The sequence below is a fragment of the Armigeres subalbatus genome, chromosome 3 (assembly GCF_024139115.2).
Source record: "Armigeres subalbatus isolate Guangzhou_Male chromosome 3, GZ_Asu_2, whole genome shotgun sequence".
Classification (NCBI taxonomy): Eukaryota; Metazoa; Arthropoda; class Insecta; order Diptera; family Culicidae; genus Armigeres; species Armigeres subalbatus.
Window position 1 is genome coordinate 289,558,628 of NC_085141.1, and position 25,283 is coordinate 289,583,910.

The 25,283-nt window shown below is 40.7% G+C and overlaps 1 protein-coding gene across 1 annotated transcript in view; it reads left to right on the plus strand.

Annotated features, from left to right (window-relative positions):
- Positions 1-1,374: 1,374 nt before the first annotated feature.
- LOC134224774 (uncharacterized) overlaps positions 1,375-25,283 on the plus strand; it is a 36,893-nt gene continuing 12,984 nt past the window's right edge. The window contains exon 1 of the mRNA XM_062704341.1: positions 1,375-2,090. The gene's annotated coding sequence lies outside the window, so the exon portion shown is untranslated. The remainder of the gene's footprint in view (positions 2,091-25,283) is intronic.

Here is a 25,283-nt window from a genome sequence, read left to right on the forward strand (position 1 = left end):
TTCCAGCATAACTTCTGTACCCTTGCCCGATTTCAACCAAATTTGGAACAAACATTCTTTTTCTTAAGAAGGCGAAGATGACAGGGATCGATCAACTCAACACTTCATCGAAATCATGGTTTGCCCAGAGAAAAGCAATGATTAAAGTGTTTCCTTCTGGACGGTAAATGTGATCATTTCTTTAAAAATAGACGTTTTTCCGGAATAAGGCATCGGTGTATGTTTTTCCTTCTTTAGAAATAGACGTTTGCCCGGAATAAAGCGATTTTGGGTTTGATCCCATTTTCAAAATCAGTCAATGTTTTCAAATGTAATCTACCTGTCGAGTCAAATGATGAAGTATCAATAACCAAATACAATTATCCTTTTGACCTATTCCAATTCCGATGGTGAAAAAACTGCGAATTAAACTGGCAACTCCGAGCAAGGCCGGGTACATACAGCTAGTCTACGTTTTTATTTGTGAAATGTCGTGCAGTGACAGGACGGTTGGCGATTGGTGATTACACATTAATATTTATATTAGACTTAAAATATAAAATAAACTAAATACAATTATTTTGTATGGTTGGCCAAAGCAACGATTCACAAGGTCTTAAAAAGATGGCCCACCCTGCTAGAAATCCATGTTGTCACTGATGCCCCAGAACACCGACAATCAATCAACAGCAAACTGTGAGCGCATAATCAAATTTCGTCCAAATTAGCTTATAATTTAGAATCGTTAAAATGGTAAATTCCATGATTTAAAAATTGGAATTTCACATAAAGCATAAAAGGAAAGGCGAGCCAAAAAATCAAAATTTGGATCACTCACTGTGCTAGTACAAATTTAAGAAAAGCACTATTTTGCAGAATCAGTTATTTAATTTTTTGGATAGTTCAGAATCCCATTCCAGTGCATTTATAAAGCCATGATCACTCTTTCTTAAAACCTGCCAACTTATCAAAAACTGTTTGAGCATTACAGTTTTGTTTATCGAACTCCTGATGTCTCGCACATTTTGACAAATCCTTGACATATTTCTTCTTGGATGCAAATTGTCCAACATCTGAAAAGTGATATGCAAGTTCTCAAAGTATTTTCTGCAGTTGTATTATCCTTTACATAAAACCTTGTATTTTATGAACCATGTAAAATTCCTAAAACTATATTCGTAGGAATAGGACTTTTGACTGCGAGCTTTATATCGTAGATTTGATTTTCACACCAACCAGTACAAATTTTAGTACTGTTGAAACATTTTACATAATTGTAAGATTTGTTCTTTGGGTGCAATAATCTAATGTATAATTTAAAAATCTTAGAATTCAAATATGTTATATTGTAGAATTGATCACCACAAAAATAAGTTGAAAAACACTGCCAATAGCTAGCCTTCGATGATTTCAGTCACCGAATTGGATTAAAACATTCTTCCAACAATCAACATCGAGTCTAGCTCTAATAGGTACAGAACCAACACCGCACTGGCACCGGGGTGGTGATTGAAGCATAATGATCTGCTGTTTGACTCTTGCGCCCGAGAAGAAGTGAATGCCGTGGACCACGCTCGCTGGCGCATACGTGGGGAAAATCATTCAACCGTCACGTCGTCATGTCCCATCAGTTTACCGTCGCGCCGCCGCGGCCGGATGGAAAAGCGTTTTGCCACCGCGTCGTCGCCGTTCGGTTTACGCGCTGCTGATGATGTGTGCTTCTCTTAATTTGTGCGACTTGCGTTACCTACTGGTGAATGCGGGAAAAAAGGGAAAAAGTGCGAAGCGTAGCCAATGGATGTGATTACTAGTTTGGATCGAACTGGGCCGGAAAGTGCGCGGTCTGAAGCGACGAACTCATAGACCAACAACGGTTCTTGAAAGTGCTGACGCTGCTGCTCAAGTGGTCATCATCCGTACCGGATGGGATATACCTCCGTCTTTTTGTGAATGCTAATCTCAGCTAATTGGATGGAACTAACCAACACCGTTCTGCTGTACGTGGTGACGTATGTGTTTATGTAGCGGACCCATGCAAGTACATACCGAGATTCTTGGAGCGAACAGCATCTCATCGGTAATCTAGGAGGGCGAAGTAACACAGAGGCTAAGTATGACGATTGAACGATGGAGACTTACGATGTCGGTGCGATGTAATTATATTCACTTGATTGTCTTCCTAAATTGAAAATGGAGATGTCAGTGCCCTGACTGACCGTGACTTATGTAGTAGATCTCATTGAGATGTGCGCTAGTTAAATGCTATGGGAACACTATTTTTAACTTTTAACAAGCAATTTATGTACCGACAAGTGGAACAACACTTGATGTGAGAGAAATAACGGATCATAAAGTTCTGTTTTGAAGTGATCGATTCGCCGTTCTTGATATACTGTGAGAAATGATGGTACCTATATAAATTTGATTGTTTTCGATTGGATTTTATTGAAGCTTTCTCTGGAATCCCGTCCCCGTGTTGAATTACTTAGCTGTACTCCAACCAAATTTTCTTTTCACTGTTATTACTCTTTACTGTAAGTCGAAGAAACATTCCACTGGAATCCTTGGCCGGTCCGGTATTTGATATCAGCCACCTTGTGGTTAGCCAGTTAGAATTTTTCACAGATATTCATTAAAAACTTTCTATTCTTGACATCGCATGGATCTGTATCCTATGTGGAATGGAAGAACAATTTTTCAGATTTTTTCACAGTTGAAACTGATTAACAGGCCAATCTCTTTGGAAAAGAACGTTTTGCCATTATTCTTTTTCAATTTCTGAGATATCTAAATTGAATAGTTTCGAACTCTAAGAATTTCAAGTAGAAGCTCCCGGTAAGGTCTAAGATATCACGGTTTAAATTGAAGGAAATTTAAGACGATGCTCTTCCCCATACGAGCCAATCCAAAAGGCTCGTAACGATTAACCCCAAGAAAACCCAACAACTATTAGGTCTCAACAAAGGGATCTCAACATCTACACCGGTCTAATAACTGGACACTGCCCCTGCAGATACCATCTACAAAAGATCGGAGCAATCCAAACCTCAAATTGCCGCTTCTGTGACGAGGAGAGAGAAACATCAGAACACATCCTCTGCTATTGCAGTGCACTCACCCAACGTAGGTTCAAAGTTCTCAGCAAGCCCTTTTAGGGCCTGCTGACATATGGATCTTATCCCCAAGGACGTGGTTGGCTTCATAAAGCTAGTCTCGCCAGAATGGGGAGTCACATACTGTAACTCAGGATCTCTATTCATCAATAATAGATGGTCTTGAGTTCAGTCGATACCAAGGTATCTCAGTGACAAACATGTTACTGAGATAACTTGCGTATTTCACAGTAAAAGGGTATATCACAATAGTCCTAAAATCTGGACGCAGTGATCTTCACCCGACAAACGAGGAAAAAAGGAAGACGATGCTAGCGGGTGGGATGATCTGTGGAAAAGGGTGAGAGAGCAGGAGTTATTCTTTTAGAAAACGAACAATTAAATTTTACTTCTGAACTCCTTCCCCGTTTTCTATCAATTTTGGAACATATATTCTCTGTGATTCCTTAAATCAATAACAGTGTTTAATTTTCGTTCAACTCAGTGTAACTCCTGAACACCTTGACCGATTTCAACCAAATTTGAACACATATTCTCTATCCTTAGCAGAGGATTATAGCTAGGACGGTCATCAGGAAAAGAGGGAGGTGTGTGGTTAGTGTACAGTGCAAGTTATGCATGAGTATGTTAAGCATAATATCGTTAGACATAGTATATGTTAGGCATAATGGACGTTAGACATAATTTAAATTTCCCGTTCTTTAGTTCATCCGAGATTCTTTGAGATTGTAAAATCTCCCAAAAATTGCCTAAATTCCTCAATAATTGAATATCCTTGACAATATCATTTTCTCATAACCTTCCCCCAATAATTCTATAACCCCGAATATGACATTTCCTTAAAAACTTTATATTCCCGGAGGAAGCGGACCATTTGACATAACGTTCATTTGGCAAAATTGTGAACAGCATCAAAGGTATTGGCCATTTGGCATAACGGACATTTCTTTAAATATAACATTTTCCCGAAAACCAAATTTCAGAGGAAACAACTTTTCCCCGGAAATATTATATAAACCATAACAAGAACTTATTTAGTGGAGTCAATGTTATCAAAAATGAAGATTGCTTTCTTTCAATCAAATGATGGAGAATCAATAACAAAACACAATTGAACTATTGACCAATTGGTTTTATGATTTTCCGATTGTAAGAAAAACTGCGAATCAAACTCGCAATTCTGGGCAAGGCCTGTACCCAGCCTAGTTACAGCTAGTTTCTAATAAATCCTGATTTCAAATGGTGATAAATACTCAGCTTCAGCATATGATTAATGCTCTGAGATTTGCAAAGGAGGCCGTTATTTTGTGACTGATTTAAACTAAACCATGCATACAATCTTCTTATGAAACCATGAAAGTGGTAAAAAAAAATTAAAAATGTTAGGTATAATCTTCAAAATTAGTTTTTGTTCTATTTTGCCAAACTAACCTGAAGAAAGTCTTCTAGGATTATAAATCTCTCTGAGCTAATGAATCCTAAACCACAGAGAAACCTAAACTATGTTATTATTTTCATCATTTCTATCATCCGAACTTAGTACAAGCATTTCTAGAGAAAATTCTTGTTGATTTTTTCCTGAAGATTTCTCACTTAGCTTTTCAAAAGGACCTAAGTAACATTTTTTTCATGAATTAATTTGAGTACTGCAATCAAAAGCTTTCATGTTTTTCTGTTGATTGCGCTATTCAAATTGATTCATGAAAAAAATGTTACTTAGGTCCTTTTGAAAAGTTAAGCGAGATTCCTGAGATTTTGTATCCATTCATTCATCCAACCATTTATTCAAGTTCGTATCTTAAATAACTAAGGTTACTGCTCCTGGACTTTATCTCATAGCTCCGATATTCATCCCATGAAAAACAAAGTAATGAAAAGGAATTTGATTTGTTTCTTATTTTTGTGATTTTTTTTTTAGATTGTAGGGGAACGGTTCGGCACTTCATCTCATACCTCCCATTTCCATCCTATCCAAAACAAAACAATGAAAAGGAATTTGTTTTTTTTTGTTTTTTTGTGATTTTTCCAGCATTGAGCACGCATGTTAGCAAAAAGAAGCGACAATATTGGTGCGATATTTCTCTGTTTTGCGATGAGATATGTATATGAAATTGAATATATTGTCGGGCCGCCACCAAACCGGACCGCGCGATTGAGCACTCGCGCTGCGCGGCGAGTCGCGACAATTTGAAATATTTCATGCACGCATGGATGTACTATCATGCGCACTAATCAGAAATGAGTTGCGACGTCTGATAACTGCAGATATTTCATTTTATTGAAAATAAATTTTCGATTTTCTACTATACACGGAATATGTTCAGTGAGATGGAAAACGGAACGGTTCCCCTATAACATTTCGCCGAAAACTATTACGCGGAATTCATTTTCGCGGTTGAACATTTCGCGGAATAACATTTGGCGGTTTGTAGCTTTTTGCGGTTCGACATTTGGCGGATTGTACCTTTTCGCCGAATGATTTTTGGCGAAATGTACCATTTCGCGGAATGCACCATTTCGTGGAATGCACAAGGAATGTAAATAACAACATTGCTCATGACAACAACATTATCCTCTCTTGTAAATGTTGGGACAAACTCAACTCGCAACAAGCGTTTGTCCCAAACTGCAACAGAATAGGACAATGATCGCCTACCGCGCATTTTGAGAAGTAGTCGGCTTCCGATGATTTTTTTGGTTAAATAAGTATCAGTTATCATAGCTTAGATATAAACTTAACTATCTGTTGACATGATTTGTGGTTTACTTCTGAAATATGCAAGTTATCGCAGTTTGAAAAGTTCACAACAATTACCTCTCCATGTTTGTTGCAAATAAAATGGAACGCAACAATGTCTTTATCCTCTGCAGATGAGGACAAAGAATTATTGCTATTCTCTTTTGTTGCTTGTTTTTTTAATTTTTCAGCGACAATTACATTTCTTGGGAATGCACTATTTCGCAAAATAATAATAATAATAATAATAGCATTAGTGTTCACAGCAATTTTTATATGCGAGGTTTCTAAGCCAAGTTACCATTTTTTAGCAGTTGAAGTTTTTTTTTTCTAATTTTCAATTGCTCCTTACAAACCCTTTATCACGTCTGACAAACGGGCCAGATGTAATGAAGGGATTATCTCCCCTCATTACTTTGTTTTGGATAGACGTTTTTATAAAAAAAATCTTTCATTTCTTCCTTTCGCCTTATACCGAGAAAACGCATTCATTTAAATATGGCATTATATCCTCCCTTCGTTTTGTACCGGGCAGAGGCATCCATTTAAGGAGCGCATTACCCCTTCCTTCGCGTTATACCGGGCAGACGCATCCTTTCATAGAAGCATTACCTCTTCATTCGCCTTATATCTGGCAGATGCGTTCTTATATAAGGTTTTATCAACTTCTTTCGCCTTATACCGGGCAGACGCATTCATTCAAAGAATTCATTACCCCTCCCTTCGCTTTATGTCGAGTAGACGCGTTCTTTGAAAGAAGGCATTATGAACTCCTTTCGCCATATACCGGGCAGATGCATCCATTTAAAGAAAGCATTACCCATCCCTTCGCCTTATACCGGGCAGACGCGTTCTTTTAAAGAAGGCATTATCAACTCCTTTCGCGTTATACCAGGCAGTAGCATTCATTCAAAGTAGGAATTATCTTTTCCCTTTTCTTTATACCGGGAAGTAGGCATTGGCCTTTTCCTTTGCTTAATACCGGGCAGATGCGTTAATCCATAGAAGGGACTACCTTCTTTCTTTTCTTTATTCCCAGCAAACGTGTCCATTTCAAGAACGTATTGTTCCCTCACTCTATAAAAAGCTGCATGTATCCGCAAGTAGGCCCCACCAAAGCGACCGTGTGCCGCTCAAAGCGCACAAGCCCAAGTCCTGGTGTTAGGTGGGACGCTAAACAGCCCTGACACGACGGCCCTCCGACGAGACAGGAGGTTTGCGCTGGCCCAATAAGCCGCCTAGAAAACCAATCATTACGAACAATATAAGAGATAATGCGACTCGATATAATCGGCAAAGACCTAGGCGACGAATACAGGATCACGATTGGAAGCTTGGAACATGGAATTGCAAGTCGCTAGGTTTCGCAGGTTGCGACAGGATGATCTACGATGAATTACATCCCCGCAACTTCGACGTCGTGGCGCTGCAGGAGATTTGCTGGACAGGACAGAAAGTGTGGAAAAGCGGGCATCGAGCGGCTACCTTCTACCAAAGCTGTGGCACCACCAACGAGCTGGGAACCGGCTTCATAGTGCTGGGTAAGATGCGCCAACGCGTGATTGGGTGGCAGCCAATCAACGCAAGGATGTGCAAGCTGAGGATTAAAGGCCGTTTCTTCAACTATAGCATCATCAACGTGCACTGCCCACACGAAGGGAGACCCGACGACGAGAAAGAAGCGTTCTACGCACAGCTGGAGCAGACATACGATGGATGCCCACTGCGAGACGTTAAAATCGTCATCGGTGACATGAACGCACAGGTAGGAAGGGAGGAAATGTATAGACCGGTCATCGGACCGGATAGTCTGCACACCGTATCGAATGACAACGGCCAACGATGCATAAACTTCGCAGCCTCCCACGGAATGGTAGTCCGAAGCACCTTCTTTCCCCGCAAAAATATCCACAAGGCCACATGGAGATCACCTAACCAAGAAACGGAAAACCAAATCGACCACGTTCTAATCGACGGTAAATTCTTCTCCGACATCACGAACGTCCGCACTTACCGCAGTGCGAATATTGAATCCGACCACTACCTCATTGCAGTATGCCTGCGCTCAAAACTCTCGACGGTGTACAACACGCGTCGAAGTCGGACGCCGCGGCTTAACATTGGGCGGCTACAAGATGGTAGACTAGCCCAAGAATACGCGCAGCAGCTGGAAGTGGCACTTCCAACGGAAGAGCAGCTAGGCGCAGCGTCTCTTGAAGATGGCTGGAGAGATATTCGATCCGCCATTGGTAGCACCGCAACCGCTGCACTTGGCACGGTGCCCCCGGATCAGAGAAACGACTGGTATGACGGCGAATGTGAGCAGTTAGTGGAAGAGAAGAATGCAGCATGGGCGAGATTGCTGCAACATCGCACGAGGGCGAACGAGGCACGATATAAACAGGCGCGGAACAGACAAAACTCGATTTTCCGGAGGAAAAAGCGCCAGCAGGAAGATCGAGACCGTGAAGAAACGGAGCAACTGTACCGCGCTAATAACACACGAAAGTTCTATGAGAAGTTAAACCGTTCACGTAAGGGCCACGTGCCACAGCCTGATATGTGTAAGGACATAAACGGGAACCTTCTTACGAACGAGCGTGAGGTGATCCAAAGGTGGCGGCAGCACTACGAAGAACACCTGAATGGCGATGTGGCAGACGAAGATGGCGGTATGGTGATGGACCTGGGAGAACGCGCGCAGGACATAATTCTACCGGCTCCGGATCTCCAGGAAATCCAGGAGGAGATTGGCCGGCTGAAGAACAACAAAGCCCCTGGGGTTGACCAACTACCAGGAGAGCTATTTAAACACGGTGGTGAGGCACTGGCTAGAGCGCTGCACTGAGTCATTACCAAGATTTGGGAGGAGGAAGTTTTGCCGCAGGAGTGGATGGAAGGTGTCGTGTGTCCCATCTACAAAAGGGCGATAAGCTGGATTGTAGCAACTACCGCGCAATCACATTGCTGAACGCCGCCTACAAGGTACTCTCCCAAATTTTATGCCGTCGACTAGCACCAACTGCAAGGGAGTTCGTGGGGCAGTACCAGGCGGGTTTTATGGGCGAACGCTCCAACACGGACCAGGTGTTCGCCATTCGCCAAGTACTGCAGAAATGCCGCGAATACAACGTGCCCACACATCATCTATTCATCGACTTCAAAGCCGCATATGATACAATCGATCGGGACCAGCTATGGCAGCTAATGCACGAACACGGCTTTCCGGATAAACTGACACGGTTGATCAAAGCGACGATGGATCGAGTGATGTGCGTAGTTCGAGTTTCAGGGGCATTCTCGAGTCCCTTCGAAACCCGCAGAGGGTTACGGCAAGGTGATGGTCTTTCGTGTTTGCTATTCAACATCGCTTTGGAAGGTAATACGAAGAGCAGGTATTAACACGAGTGGTACAATTTTCAATAAGTCCGTCCAGCTATTTGGTTTCGCCGACGACATAGATATTATGGCACGTAACTTTGAGAAGATGGAGGAAGCCTACATCAGACTGAAGAGGGAAGCTAAGCGGATCGGACTAGTCATCAACACGTCGAAGACGAAGTACATGATAGGAAGAGGTTCAAGAGAAGACAATGTGAGCCACCCACCGCGAGTTTGCATCGGTGGTGACGAAATCGAGGTGGTAGAAGAATTTGTGTACTTGGGCTCACTGGTGACTGCCGAAAATGACACCAGCAGAGAAATTCGGAGACGCATAGTGGCTGGAAATCGTACGTACTTTGGACTCCGCAAGACGCTCCGATCGAATAGAGTTCGCCGCCGTACCAAACTGACAATCTACAAAACGCTAATTAGACCGGTAGTCCTCTACGGACACGAGACCTGGACGATGCTCGTGGAGGACCAACGCGTCGAAAGGAAAGTGCTGCGTACCATCTATGGCGGGGTGCAGATGGCGGACGGTACGTGGAGGAGGCGAATGAACCACGAATTGCATCAGCTGTTGGGAGAACCATCCATCGTTCACACCGCGAAAATCGGACGACTGCGATGGGCCGGGCACGTAGCCAGAATGTCGGACAGTAACCCGGTGAAAATGGTTCTCGACAACGATCCGACGGGCACAAGAAGGCGAGGTGCGCAGCGGGCAAGGTGGATCGATCAGGTGGAAGATGACTTGCCGACCCTCCGTAGACTGCGTGGTTGGCGACGTGTAGCCATGGACCGAGCCGAATGGAGAAGACTCTTATATACCGCACAGGCCACTTCGGCCTTAGTCTGATTAAATAATAATAATAATTGTTCCCTCACTTTGTGTTACAACGACCGGATGCGATCATTCAAAGAAGGCATTACCTTCTATCATTGCTCTTAATCACAATACAGAAGAATTTAGCCCGGATTGCATGTAATTAGGCAGAAATCGGTAAATATTTGTATGATAATTATTCTAACTGAATTCCACCAAATGGCATGATGTCTTTTGGAAAAAAGGTGCCTTCCGCGAAATGTGTTTCTGAGAGTTGATACATTCCGCGGAATGTCATACCACGAAAACAAAATCCGCGAAATGTTTTTCGGCGAAATAGTATACAACCGATGTAAAACAAAACATTTCCCCTACATACTGTGAAAATTACCATCGAATAAAAAAAAATTAAACTTGCATAATTGTTTATAGATTTATTGGAAGAATTGTTTAAAACAAATTCGATTTTATGAAGAATTTAATCTAATTTGTGTCCAGTTTTGTCCAGCAATGTGCGTGAACGAATGTTTCAAATTTCCAACTTTTAAAACATTATCCACTGTTGGTTATAATAATTATTGTCGGTCTGCAATAATATTGCATATATCTACTCAGATGTTTGTTCACTGTATGAGCATCAGTTCTTCTATACCATTTTTTGCCTTTCTCGTATACTAAGTATACGTAAAGGCTATATTATCACTCCAAAACCAAACTTTTGATAGAAGGCTCGGAGACACATAGTGTTATATACCAATCGACTCAGCTCGACGAATTGAGGTGATGTCTGTTTGTGTGTATGTATGTATGTGTGTGTGTGTATGTGTGTATGTGTACAAAATTTTGTAGACACACTTTTTAGTACTTAGCATTGGCTGATTTACTCGTATTAGGTTCCATTCGACGGGAAATTCTGTCCCATTGTTTGCTATTGAAAATTGGCCAAATTGGACTATGGGATCAGAAGTTATGGCAAAAATACTATTTTCTATGCGCAAAACACGCTAAAAAAACACTCACTCATTTTTTTTTGCACGAGAAAGGCACCAACACCGTTAGGTGAATGAGACAGGGTTTTTGATTCTGTGAAAGCATCAACTCCAACCAAAGTATATTTATGACGATTTGATCAACTTTTTCACCAATTTTCAAAAAACCTTACTCAATCGAGCAATAGAAGAAACATGTGGGGTAGATTTGCAGATACTTCTTCACATTTTTGGTGTTACTAAACCAAACATATTTTTTTGTATTTTATGAATTTATTTTTCAATTCCAATGTGTCACTATGAACTGCAGACTCAGCATGTATGGAAACATTCAGTTTGAATGTAAACATGTTACGTCACTACTATCTGCGATCAAGCTAAACCGAGATGACGCACTACTGTCTCAGCAACTTTTGTTCTCCAACATGTGGCGATAAAATATGCGTCACTCTTGAAGTTCCATTTTTCTTACGAGCCTACCTTGGTATACCGTGGATCCGTATTAGTCTTCATATTGTCTTGTCATATTGTCTTAGTCCGCTGCCTACATTGATCGAATTATGTAGAGAGAAACATTTCTCGCGCTTAGTTTCATAGGGGCGTAACTGTATAGATCGATTTCTCTTCGTCGATGTTTTCGTTTTATTATTGTACCGAATTGCGCTAGTTTGTCGATGATTTAATGGTTTGGTATGATAAAGAGTTCAGTGCGAGATTTCTCTTGTTTCGGACAGCAGAACGATCGCGTGATCGGCCGAAATATTGTGTTCTGCATTGCGCAGCCGATATTGCGCTTTGATCCGGTCGAGGCAAGTGCGATCTTCTATAGCTTGCACTAGCCATCGGGAAAGTAAGTACAGTGCGTGTGTTATTCGTCGCGAGCCGGAGAACGGTTCGGTCGTCAAAAACTCGATCCTTTACAGTTTGCATATGCCATCGGGCATGCATGGTGACTATTGTCCATGCTCGGTTCATATACACGTCGAACGATCTGGTATCGTTGTAGTTTGTGCGGTCGGGAAGTAAATCAATAGATATACGTTTGGTCGTGTTCCTGCTCGGTGTGCAGGTAGTTAGTTTGTTCTACTTTGTGCGGCCGAATCATGGTTAGGTAAAATCACTGTGTATAAAGAATGGCACGGTCGTATCGCTTATCAGAGTGAATCCAGATCCAACGATGCCTACCAACTAACTGATAATCCTTCCTGTGGTTTTTGTGGAGACGCAGAGGTAAACACGGTCTTCAAATAGCAAAAACCACCTACTAATATTCCTTCTCTTTTCCTAATTGACTACAAGGACGTGGACTAATCGACTACAAGGATATGGCTGCTTATATTTTTATTATTGCAAATTGAGGATACAGTCTTCCTCTTTCCAACGATATGCTGATCTCTATGATCGGTGTAGAAATGTTGGAGTTATTTGTTTATTTGTTTATTTGTTTATTGATAATACTTCAACTGATCATTATTGATCTCATTGAATAACTTAATCTAGTTGTCATCAAACATTTACATTTTCCTTTTCTAAACATTAACAATCAAACTTAAAAATGTGCATTACATAATAACATAAACAATACGATCTGTAGTACATATAGGGGAAGGGGGGGCAATATGCCCTAGCTAAGCAAACACTGCTCTATTGTCTTATTTGTAACGCTATTCATGGGTATTTTTACATTATGCATCAGTTAAACAAGATAGCTAGTTGATGCCATTCAAAAATTTTCAAAAATCTCAATCATATTGATATTATTCACATTTCAAAAAAGTGGTGATATTCTGTTGCCGGAAAACTCATGAGGCAAAACGCCTTTTAGCTGGCAGCTCGTAGGGAACAAAGTACCACGCGTCGGCGAATCAGCATTCTAGTATGGATAGTGCGTGGAGACGCAAGTACTTTGTAGGTTATTGCCACTAGGGCGTTTTGCCTCGCCAAAATGTTAGATGTTTCTTCAAAATGTGGAAATTTTCGGTTTTTCCGACCTTCCCATGCACTATTTTGAAACATTCTTCGCCTATCCTACATAATTTTAGCTCTAGTTTTGTTACGGACATATTAATGGCGGTAAATATGAGGGAAACCACAAAAGGCGTTTTGCATCGGGGGGGCGTTTTGGGGCCTCTTCCCCTAATACGTAAAATAACATTGACCAATATTACACGCTCATGTCTGTTCACATATCGGCTTCCACGTTTCATTCAATCTGCTGACAAATTCTCTACATTTTATATTTCGTGGCCAAGTCTGCGCATGCATAGCTGTTTGCTTCCATCGTGTATTCAAAACAATTTTGAAAGAAATGTAATCTAAATCCTCACATCTTTTCCAATTTGGCACTAGCTTAGTAACGTTCAAACATTCGGGTATCGGAGCGCTTAGAGAACTTGAGACTAAACTTACGATTTCTGATTCGGACACACAGCAATTAATGTTCACACCAAAAAATTCTTGATTTTATAAGTGACGCAATCCCTTAATCTGACGTAACCAACCGAGACACATATCCGAAAAGAACATAATATTGCGTCATATTTGCTGTGACACCAAAAATAAATTATTTACAGTTCTATTCTGTCATCAAATACGGAATTCTATAGCCATTAGATGCTTCTCATTGCCAAACAACTTAAATTTACAATAAGGACAACTGAAACGCAAAGCGCGCCGAAGCAAACAAACAGAGCGACATGTGAATGCAAGGTGCCCTACACCAACTGCAGTTCCCTTTTTCATTCTCTCACCTTTTACCACAGAAGCAAGCAGCGAGCAGTACAAGCTGATGCTTCACCATATTCAACAAATCGTAGAACGTGTTCAGCTTCGATCTCCTTAGTGTCAAGTAGCAAAAATGACATAGTGGTATCGAACGGGGCTTGCACTCTGCAGATCTGATGTTAGATTTCCACACTGGGCTTTGTTATCATTTTTGCTACACATGCTTAATTTTTAGTCGTGTAAAATTCGGAATCCAAATTTTTGAGCCCTTGTAAAAATAAATTTGAACGCAATAATGCGTCTATTGGTTCGCTTTTATATGTCGGTCTTAAATGACATAATATTACACAACTTTTTCGTAGTGTGTTTGTTAAAACAAATGAAAATGACTCTTCATGATTTCGATTTGGAATATTGTTTGCATATAACAACGGTTTCGGCGAATTAACTGGTGTTGAATGAGAATGTGTTGGAGTAATAGAAGACATGATTGTGTCGTTTATCCTGCCAATCGCGTCGTTGATATTGGCAACCTGGACCTTCAGCTCATCCAGTTCAGTGACAATTGTTGACGATGAATCGATACGGGGTGACTCGGACACGTTATCCCTTGCCATACAAAATTCTTGCATGCACTCATCACATATCCAAATTATATTTTTGGATAGCGCACACAGTTGGTCCTCGCTAACACCAACACATGAAGCGTGGAATCGCTTGGCACATCTTCCTTCACAGACCGTGTATAGCTCGTTCATTACGTCTATATTTGCGGTGCACTTTTTACATTGTTTATCCATTTTAGCAGTATGGCTTCTAATAGGTTGAACTCGATGGTAATGATCCGGCAGTTTTTAGCGTTTCCAGCTCGAAGTACGATAAAATACGATGCACATATAAACCACATCAACGAAACACAGACGAACGGAATATACTTTTGTAAAACCGGGCAATTTCAGTTAGTTTAATAACGTAAAAATACAAGCCGAACAAGCGAGAACGTTAACGATCGATCAGCAGCGCGATGTCGAACGATTAAATTGCGGTTAAATTGAGTTATGACAGTTTTGGTGAGTCAAGAATTGACAAAAATCGAGGGGTCCATTAAAATGATTTCATGTATAACTAACGAGGGGTTCATCTTTCTGAAGAATTTAACACAGATCCCTCATATACTCGCCGAAAGTTTTCGGAAGAATATAAATTTAGACATTTTTAAGAACCTCGTGCAAATAGTGGCCCGGTTTCAGCGAGAATTACTCATGTGTATATAAATACAACATGTAAGGGAGCGATCTATCTAGATTTCACCCAGCTGCAGTAATTCCCTATCATCTTACCTCGCATCGTCACCACCGTTTGCAGCGGAGATGTTAGGGAAAATGTAGATCAATTCCATGTTAATGATTTATATTCTGATAAGAAAATTATTTTGAGCTTTTACTGTCTTCACTTGTCATAAGACGTGTTCGTACAATCCCATTTAATCCCACCACTTGAATGTACCTTTGACAGATACATATTTCGACCCCAATTGTAATGTCGTTTTCAGTGTCTCGTACTTGACTCGACTAAGTTGCCGAGCCTTGCTGTTGAGGTCGAACTGCATATCTGACAGGTACAATTAAGTGGTGGAAATAAATGGGATAGTACGAATTCGTCTTATGTATGTCAAGTGATTTTAAATTCCGTTAGATAGATTTGTTAGTCATCAGCATAAGCTATCATGTGACGGGTCCCTCCAGCTTGCTGGCTCTACTGGTCGACAACTGCACTTCTGTGAGGGGCATAAAATTAGTTCATAACTTTACACGGTGGATCGATGGAACTTGACGGGAGTTCTTAAAATCTTCAACTCTCAGCGAGAGTTTTTGATGAAAAAGAGACTTTATGGTGATTGTGTAATTTAACATCGCACATATCAATCACTAATCATGTTTACATAGCTTGCACTCCGACTCACCTGGTAGGATTTAACTGACTGCGAATGTGTATCTTGTACGATGGCTGATATGATCTTTGACATGTGACTGATGAACGTGAGGAGCAACAGAGGTAAGATGGGCTTGTTCATGTTTATAGGCCTGCCCAATGCCACACAGTGATGAAACCGAACTCCTCATGGTAATATTTACTTATTTTCATTTCCATTTCCATGCAATCCGGAAAACAGATCATTTTTCGAACCGATTTTAATAATAATTGGCATAATTTATGTAACCTTTCAATTCAAACACCCACTTGAAACTCGATCAGATGTGGAATTCAATAATAGTCCTGAAACTAAGATAAATTTAGCTTCTTGAAGTGTGGTCAAGTAAAGTTAACAAAAAAATTTGTTGCCAAACAAAAAGGTTAATGGCCAATATTATTTCGCAAAGATACATATGGTAAAGAGCAGTTAATAGTTTCACAAAACTAACAAGGCTAATTAACACCTAGAAAGTCAAATTAAATGCAATAACCGACATTACGAACATACCGATGTGTTTGTGCATCCTATACAGCACGGTAATAGCGGCTTGCATGGGTTGAAATAGTCGGGGTTCAACCAAACATGCCAAATGTGCATGGTGATTTTAAAATAAGCATAACAATGTATGCACAATCGTTTATATCTAACCTGAAACAAGGCTTCCAATTAGGACCTCGAAATCATTCCAGCTAGGAACATGACTCGCGGAATCCGCAAATATGAATCACGTCAACACAACTAGGTTAATCTTTGATCTCGCAGCACAAATCAAAGGACCCGAGACAGACTGTCTGTTTATTCAGCCAACATCTACGACAACAAAACCTCCAAACATTAGAGGCATTAAGCCTGGGCAGCACGAACTTCGAAACCGCCCGAAGCCTCACCCCATGTCAGGTGTCAGTATCCCGTCGTGGTTGGGCCACGCAAGTTTACCTCCTCCTCCTCCTTCTCGTCAGTTAACCGTGGCGCGGAGAGCGATGGATATGGATGGCGGGCGTGGGTAGCTCAGTAGCACTCCACTCACGCCGCGCCACCGTGTGATGGTAACAAGCGCGAAGGCGATAACACACGCCAATCGCAGTCGAAGCTCAGCAGACCGCGCCAACACACAGCGGCGGCAGGCTTTCATGAATGAACCACGCCAAATGGATGATTTATGAATGCTTGCGTTCTGTTCGTGCGAAATTAAAACGCGTGGTCATAACAAATGTGCAAAAAAATATTTGCGGATAAGCAAAACCACGAATTCGAGAGAAAAAATTTGAAGATTGCTTGGCAGAAAATTAGACTTGCAAAGATCGTGATTAAGTCAAAATAATTATTTTGTCATTTAATTAACCATGACTACAGGTTCGTAACCTGTATTAAAATCGATTACTAATTTATTGGAACGAATAATTAAGATGCGGTTTTCGCTGAGTGAAAGCTTTTGAGTATTCCTTTTAGCTATGTAGGTTTTCTTTTAACCTGCACAATAATCAGGGAAGCACAATGATCAGTATAATGAAAAATTTAATTTCCCCACACTAATTTTCATGCAAACTTGATGGAGTTGCAGAGATAAACATATCTATGCAAACTTGAAACGGCTTGTGCCAAATCAGCTTTTATCCAAATAAGCTCAAATTTTCGAAGGACACTCGGAACATGAGACAGGATCAGATGAGCGTTGTGGAGCAAAATCGATTTTTGAACCTATGGTGGTATATTCTTAAAAGCAATTAAGCAATGTGATTATTTTGTTCAGTAATTGAAAAAAATCAAATGGGGAAACCAGCGACTTTGTTCCATTTTGTTTCAGATTCATGTTGAAATAGTGTAGGTACATATTCGACAATGTGAAATGAATCCAAACCACTAAGCAAAACTTAACCACTAAGCATAACTTAATGGGCCCCTCGCAATTGGATACGTTTGCGTACGTTTTGAAAATTTCTCTATGTGAAAACTATCGAAACGTATGCACCGAATCCATTCTGCGTGACTCCTGACTCTCAGATGGTAGCTCAACGAACAACGCACCGTGCTCCTCTTTTTGGTGTGGTCAGTGTGGTTGGAAAGAGGCGTATGGAGGCGCGTGGTACATCGTGCGTTGATGTTTTAAAAGTGTTATATTGGTTATACTTCGAAAAATAGTTGGATGTTTTATAGGTACATATATGTAAATTTATGTTTATGCCTTTCTGTTTGTACTTAAATTGTTGTTTTCAGCTGCCCCTACCGTTTCTATTTATATTTTATGCGAAAATTGCGTCTTGTTCTCAGGAGACTCTTCTCACATTGAATGCATTTAAATATTGTTTCATACCTTCGTACAAATATATGCAGATTACGGCATTTGTTAAGTGCGCATTATTTGGTTGCGCAATCCCAATTGATTTTTATTTGAGCATGCATTAATAAACGGATATTTCTTATATTAGCAACAATTTTGTAAAACCTGCATTATAAACTATGAATGCAAAAAGTCAACCGACGCTACATAGCTTAAACGTAATAGGATTAATACCACGCACTTGTCAAATAAATCAGTATAAAGTACATGCGTGCGTCTGTGGCCGATGCAATTTAAGTGCGCTTGGCATGGTTGGCATGAATGAAAGATCGCAATCAAACATGTTTTATATATATCGCAACTCACATTCCCTTCATAAATGTATTGCACCGTGCTCATAAGTCGACGACAGCCGACGATGACTGACGTTACATGTGCATTTCCTTTTCCAATTTCCAAACGCTGCTGCCGAGCGCACTTGTTACTTATCGAGCAAAGACAGTAACAGTGCCGTATGCGAATGGCACAGGCTGACCGGGAGCTCATGTAAAATTAATGTAATGAAGTCGAAAGCAATTTCGCATTGAACACCAGACATGCCTATCCATGTTAGCTGTTCTACGCGGATTTGTTTTTTTTATTTTGTGGAGGCGCGCGCAGTACGATCCGGGTGGAGGTGAATACCAAAATAATTACCTAATGATAACAATTTTCGCTCTGACATCTTATTTTGTTATTTTGATACCATTGATAAGTAGCATTGTATACCGATTATATTTCTTGTAAAGTCAATATTCTTTTCAAATGGTAAAATGTCTATGTTTCATGCAATTTCCTTCTACTCGGGATCACTAGCCCGGTGCTGTTATGATTTTAGTACGAGTTGAGGCTTAATAGCAGTAGCGAACGCCATAAGCCTTCGGTTGGGCTGTTTTGTACTGCAAGAACAAGACACAAAACTGAAATGAGATTTGAGATTAGGTACTTTGCATAATTGAATTAATAGAAGAAAAAAGCAATATAGATATATTTTTCAACGCAAGAGATAAGGCGAGTTGATGATTTAATTATGAAACCGGTTTCGTGAGAGGATAAAAATGATCCAGCTGTTTTGCTTAAAAATATGGTGAACTGATACATTTAATAGGTTCTTCTAACAATTATTTTAAGATTTGTTGATTTCCAGTAAGCTTTGTTTTGTGCCCTGCTACGTTAGCTATTTTTGAATTCTGCCTCGATTGTCCTTCAACGCAACTTCCCAGCAGTTGCCGTAAGTGCAGAAACATCCGTGGAAGGATGCCTATTTACTGTCATTTACTGTATAATCGATAAAATATCAGTAGTCACCATCACACCTTGAAACTCGGTATCTAAATATGCTGTATTCAGTAGTTTATGAAGATACAGAAAATCAGTAGCGCTAAATTTAATTAAGTAAATGCGTGAATAGATTGCATTCACTGAAAAAGTTTATTCGGTCTTGATTACATTTTTTTGCCGTTATAGGGTAAAACGTCCTATATGTCCTAATATTGAGGTAGTGTTAAAATAGTCCATTCTGGATATAATAGCATCAAAAACAATTGTGGATCCGCTTAAACTCTGTAAATCAAATACTAGAACACCTTTTGTTTGACAAAATTCCATTCAAAATAATGAAAAATCATCAATTTTCCTTTTAAAAAATGATCCTATTGTTGTGGTATCGCTCTCCATACTGCAACGATAGGACTGACCTTCGAAAAACATCGCAACGATGTCGCAACTGCGTCCTATTATTGCGGTAGTTTGTTTTTATTGTGATATAAACAAAACAACATAAGTTAAGCACAATTGACGTAATATTTACGAAACTGAAGTTATAGACCACCCTATTCGACTGCTCCAATGTGTTTGTTTTTAAAGAATTTTCGAAATCAATTTTTTTATGGACACGGTGCTTAACCCCTTCATGATAGGTAGTTCAACTCTAGTAATTGCTTCCTTAATCCGAGCAATACATACAACCTTGTGTTACAGCTTATTTCTTATTCGCCTTCCGAACATCAGTTCCACCGGATATTTTTCGAGTGATTTGTTCCCCAGTAACATTCGGATTTTATAACTATTTTATCGAAGTCTTGTAAAGCAAATAATGGTTTTCATGGCCATTATAAAACCAAAAATGTCATAGTTGGGTTGAATGATAAAGCGATAAATATTGCCTTAGCCCTCTTCTCCAGTTCTTTCCAAGTTCTTTCGATATTTGCAACCGTTTCTTCAAAATAGTACGCTTCTGTCTTTCAACTTGGCCATTTTGATGTGGCCAATATGAAATAGTGCTTACCAGCTTGATTTCGCGACAAAATAATTTTTATTCTTCACAGAGTTCGCTTAGCTGACATCCGTTGTCTGCTCTTATTGTTGTTGGGAATCCGTATCGACTAAAAATCACACTTAACTTTTGAATTGTTGCATTGGCAGGTATCAGTGGCGTAGCCACGGGGGTGGTTTTGGACATAAACCACCCCCCTCCCTTTAGAAGAAATTTTTTTCCAATTAAAAAAATGTTCAGAAAACACCCCTCCTCCCCAAGACCAAATTTCTGGCTACGCCACTGGCAGGTATTGAAATCATTTGGCATATTTCGCTTAGCTTGATTGACTGTACATATCGTAGTTATTATTTTATTTATTCAGACTAAGGCTGAAGTGGCCTGTGCGGTATATAAGAGTCTTCTCCATTCGGCTCGGTCCATGGCTACACGTCGCCAACCACGCAGTCTACGGAGGGTCCGCAAGTCATCTTCCACCTGATCGATCCATTTTGCCCGCTGCGCACCTCGCCTTCTTGTGCCCGTCGGATCGTTTCGAGAACCATTTTCACCGGGTTACTGTCCGACATTCTGGCTACGTGCCCGACCCATCGCAGTCGTCCGATTTTCGCAGTGTGAACGATGGATGGTTCTCTCAGCAGCTCATGCAACTCGTGGTTCATTCGCCTCCTCCACGTACCGTCCGCACCCCACCATAGATGGTACGCAGCACTTTCCTTTCAAAAACTCCAAGTGCGCGTTGGTCCTCCACGAGCATCGTCCAGGTCTCGTGTCCGTAGAGGACTACCGGTCTAATGAGCGTTTTGTAGATTGTCAGTTTGGTACGGCGGCGAACTCTTTTCGATCGGAGCGTCTTGCGGAGTCCAAAGTACGTACGATTTCCAGCCACTATTCGTCTCCGAATTTCTCTGCTGGTGTCATTTTCGGCAGTCACCAGTGAGCCCACAAATTCTTCTACCACCTCGATTTCGTCACCACCGATGCAAACTCTCGCGGTGGGTGGCTCACATTGTCTTCTCTTGAACCTCTTCCTATCATGTACTTCGTCTTCGATGTGTTGAGGACTAGTCCGATCCGCTTAGCTTCCCTTTTCAGTCTGATGTAGGCTTCCTCCATCTTCTCAAAGTTACGTGCCATAATATCTATGTCGTCGGCGAAGCCAAATAGCTGGACGGACTTATTGAAAATTGCACCACTCGTGTTAATCCCTGATCTGCCCATTCCAAAGCGATGTTGAATAGCAGATACGAAAGACTATCACCTTGCCGTAACCCTCTGCGGGTTTCGAAGGGACTCGAGAATGCCCCTGAAACTCGAACCTACGCACATCACCCGATCCATCGTCGCTTTGATCAACCGTGTCAGTTTATGGCACACAGTTCTACTCTAACGTGTGGTGATTGAAAGGTGGAAGCAGCACTACGAGGAACATTTAAATGGCGCTGAGAAGCCAACCAGCCGCAGCCCCTACCTTTAGGGAAGTAAAGGATGCCGCCCAACAGCTGAAGACCAGTAAAGCAGCTGGTAAGGATGGTATCGGAGCTGAGCTTATCAAGATGTGCCCGGAAAAGCTGGCCACTTGCCTACACAAACTGATTGTCAGATTCTGGGAAACTAAACAGCTACCGGAGAAGTGGAAAAAAGGGGTCATATGCCCCATCTACAAGAACGGCGCCAAGCTGGAGTGTGAGAATTTTCGACTGGAGATCACCATCCTTAATGCCGCCTACTATGTGATATCCCAGATCATCTTCCTTCGTCTGTCACCATTAGTGAATGAGTTCGTGGGAAGTTATCAAGCCGGCTTCGTTGACGGCCGCACGTCAAAGGAGCAGATCTTTACTGTGCGGCAAATACTCCAAAAATGATGTGAATACCAGGTTGTGTCGCACCATCTTTTCATCGATTTCAAGCTGGCATACGACAGTATAGACCGCATAGAGCCACGGAAAATTGTGGACGAGAACAGATTCTCTGGGAAGCTTACCAGACTGATCACAGCAATGGTGTGTGAAGATTTCGGGCGAACACTTCAGTTCGTTCGAATTGCGCCGGGGACTAAGACGAGATGACGGACTTTCGTGCCTGTTGTTCAACATTGCAGAAGGTGTCATGCGGAGAGCCGGGTGTAACAGCCGGGGTACGATTTTCAACAGATCTAGTCAATTTGTTTGTTTCGCGGATATTGTCGGTCGAACATTTGCAAAGGTGGCATAACTGTACACCCGCCTGAAACGTGAAGCAACAAAAGTTGGACTGGTGGTGAATGTATCGAAGACAAAGTACATGGTAGTGGGCGGAACCGAGCGCGACATCGCCTGTTTGGGAAGCGGTGTTGAAGATAGGAACTTTACAGTTTTACACACGTTTTCAACCAATGTTTTGTCTGATCCTCCATGTCTGTTCTCTGTAGAGGCTGTAGAGGCATACAAAAAATAATTCTTTGTGAAAGTTGACATTAAATAAATTAAAGAATTGAATGAACAAATATTTTTTTTACGGAAGAGGTCAATTTTCCAAGCAAATTTCGATTAGTTCTCCGAAAAAAATCCCGATGTATTTTGTAAAACTTCCCAGGGGAATTTTCTTAGAAATAAAAAATCACTGAAAAAGAAAATCTCTTTTTTAGTGGAATTGCTTCACCTGCCATAAGACGAGTTTAGTACTAGTCGAGTCAAGTACGAGATACTGAAGACGGCTTTACAGCTGAGGTTGAAATACGTATATGTTAAGATAAGTACTGTTCTAATAGATAAACTTGATTTGAACAAATCTACATTTTCATCTCTACAAACCCCTTTACCGTTATGAACTTAACAACAAACAATCTCTACAAACCCCTTTTTTTAAACCGAATTAATATTTCAAAATTGAAATTGATATGCGTTTCATGTTTCATGTCAGATGGTAATTTTCCAGCTTGAGGGTTGTAAGCGATCATACCTTTAATAGTCTTAACAATCTTTTGTCATATATTTACGTTGTCTTTCGTATTTTTCACAAGAATTTTCGTGTTTCAACAGAATTGAAACAAGATCTACAATATTTATCGATTTTAGCGAAGCCTGGTATGAAAATAATGTTTGAAGTTGGTGCATACGTAAACCGACATTCGAATGTGTTGGCAATGAATCGTAATATCCAATACAGGCCGGACTCGATTATCCGGAGGCTCGATTAACCGGAGGCTCGATTATCCGGGGCTCGATTAACCGGAGAAAATCCGGAGTAATATTTTTACCCATCTAATCTAATCTAATCTAATCTCATACTTGGGCAGCCAATACTTAAAAGCATCCTGGAAAATTACGGTCATTTTTCTTTTCATACGGCCAGGCCAACAACGCAGTATGTACCGCAGAGATGATTTCTAGATACTGAGCGACTTCAAAATTTGTAAACCCTTAAAGTCGATCCATACCATGAAATCGAGAGGCAGGAAGAAAGCGTGGACCTCCCGTACCAAACGCCTCCTGTTAGTGTAAATAGTAATCAAATAGTATATATTTATGAATTTTTCGTTGGGAGCGAAGCTATTGAAAAGTTATGAAATGCTCCAATCGGCACGTGATGGTTGACGTCATGTTCAGAATAACTACGTTCACTATACATTGGAAAAGAAAGATATCATCATTAGTAGGCGGTAACGTCAGCTTCTTTCCTCGGTCACAGGTGTGATGACAATTCTGACTAGCACAACATTAGAAGATTGGTCACTTTAATTATACTCATATTATTTTTGAAATGCTGTTCCAGACTGCTATCAGAAATCAAGGGCGGTTTAATCTTTGATTCCTATCTAAGAAAAACATTACAGGGACATGAGTATTAATATTTGCGGTCGGGAAGCATATAAGAAGTTGGAAGGAAGGATAAGTGTAGTATTTACTTAATGACTTATCGAGAATATCATAAGCACTACAGAATTGGGAATTGGGGAAGGTTTCCGTTGGGTCAGAATTTGCCTGTAGCTGGCAATGTGACCGTGGTAGATCTTTCCCCATAACACACCACGTAAAGGTGTCTACCCAGTATTACGGAAACCAGAGTAATATTTTTACCCGTCTTATAAAATAGAAATCTTATCTTTGTGTATCCGTAACGTATCCAATATGTGCAAGACATGATAGTAACTTTCTCGATTTCTTAGGAAGCATCCATAAATTACGTAACGCTTAGAGAGGGGAGAGGGTGTTGCCCGAAGTGTTACAATCCATACACAAATTTGCAATGATTCATACAAAAAGTGTGACATAGGGGGAAGGGGGTTGAAAATGGCCAATTTTTGCGTTACGTTATTAATGGATCTTCCCTAAGGGACTGTTCACAAATTACGTAACGCTTTAGGGGAAATAAGGAAATCAGACCAAGCGTTACGATCCGTAAAAAAAAACTTCCATACGTTACGAGAAGAAGGGTGAAATAACAAAATTATCAAATTCGTTACGGATTTAGTGAATGAACCCTAAGGAAACGGAGATCAAGAACATTCATAATTGGTATTTTTATGAATTTCAATTCAAAGCACAGATATTTTTTTAAGCATTCGTATGTACATTCTGAGTACAGCATTGACATTGTGATTCATGCCACCAAATGGTCCTTCGGAATATTCGGAATGGATTCATTCACAAATAACGTAACGCTAGATTTGAAGATTTTAGACCTCCATCCTCCCCCTCGTAACGCTTTTTATATGGAAGGTTTAATTTTTTTTTCCCCCTGTTGGGTATTTTAATCACTGCGACCATTTGTTAGATCTATTGTGATATATGCCCCATTTCATATAGCTTTGTCAAGTTGACGCATCATTGCTATGTAGAGCAATTGCATCACCTTGACTACCAGCGTCTTCCCAATACGGTATTATGGTTCTGATGAATCGCACTACCAAATTGGGACTTGTTCTCCAAACTTCAGAGGGTTCTATCAGCCCCTGTTGAAGAACTGTAATCTTTTTCTAA